General features: G+C 46.0%; 1 non-coding gene across 1 annotated transcript; it reads left to right on the top strand.

Moving 5' to 3' along the window:
• The first annotated feature begins 556 nt into the window (after positions 1–556).
• On the top strand, positions 557–675 carry LOC111732346. Its single transcript, XR_002777508.1, has one exon. It is a non-coding gene; the product is annotated as a 5S ribosomal RNA (ribosomal RNA).
• The last annotated feature ends 574 nt before the right edge of the window (positions 676–1,249 follow it).

Raw genomic sequence — 1,249 nt, 5'->3', positions numbered from 1 at the left:
AGAGTGAAAGAAAAAGATGAAAAAGTTATGAAAAACCCTGAAAGAAGCCAGGATAGAAATATTCATGGCAACCAAACGAACTAAGGCGAAGAGATAAAGACAGTTCACGAACAGGTAACGATTCCACACGCACACCTCGAAGGTGCGTCGTCTTACAGTGCAAAAAGCAAAGGGGTTGGTGCCACACGAGACGGTGTCAAACCCACCATTCCGATGGAAGATTTTCACATCCCTCCCTAAGCAAATGTACGTCCAGCAGATGAAAGGAAAGGGTGAGGGAGGGACTCTATAAAGCACAATATTAATTGTTCTTTAATCGATTAACCTATTAGATTCAATGTTTTCTTTAATAGCCCCCAAATCAGAGCATATACATCTTTTTCCCCATTTATGAAAAGTAAACGTGACCTCAGCCATGTAACCCCCAAAATATTTCAAATTATTGTGACATAGACCACAATAATTCTACGCTAGGAATCAGTGACAACACGACGGCAACACACACAAATATACTGGCTCACAAGGAAAAATGTATTTGTACAGTGAGTCACGGTCAGTCTACGGCCATGCCACCCTGAACACGCCTGATCCCGTCTGATCTCGGAAGCTAAGCAGGATCGGGCCTGGTTAGTGCTTGGATGGGAGACCACCTACGAAGACCAGGTGCTGTAGGCGTAAAAATAAAAATACAAATAAAAAGAGTGAGTCACAGTCAAAACACGGTTTAAAAGCCTCCACCCTAGAGAAACCCTTGCAGGTGAGCATCATGACACGCATCCAAAATGCGCACAGAAGCAGTGACTGTACCAACAAAACCGAGCAAATAACCAGTAGCCACCCAGAAGCCCATCTCAGGAGAAATGGCTGCAGGAAGTGAAAATAAGTCCACGAGATTTCAGATCGGAGCGGCATTCACGGTGCGGTTTATACGGAGCCCAGACGATGCAGAACTGCATAACATACTATTCAGAGATACGGGCATCTGCTGTCAAATACGAGAAAAGGGACAGAGAGAATTCAGGAAACCGTTTACTCCGGTGAGAATGAAGGGGACCCGCCTGGGAGAGCCACTGAAGTAGCCTCACAGCGACCGGCAGTGACTGCATCACATTCTGCCCTGTCTTTACTCCTTTCGTATATGGTAAAAACAGTCCATTGTGTGTACTCAGCACTTAACGGGTCCCCCAACCTCGGATCTCAACTGGAGCGACTTTTACCTACAGATGTCCAGGCAGACGCTGGCTCTCAG

This window comes from Pteropus vampyrus, unplaced genomic scaffold (assembly GCF_000151845.1).
Source record: "Pteropus vampyrus isolate Shadow unplaced genomic scaffold, Pvam_2.0 Scaffold447, whole genome shotgun sequence".
NCBI classification, from domain to species: Eukaryota; Metazoa; Chordata; class Mammalia; order Chiroptera; family Pteropodidae; genus Pteropus; species Pteropus vampyrus.
This window is presented reverse-complemented; position numbering and strand designations above follow the sequence as displayed.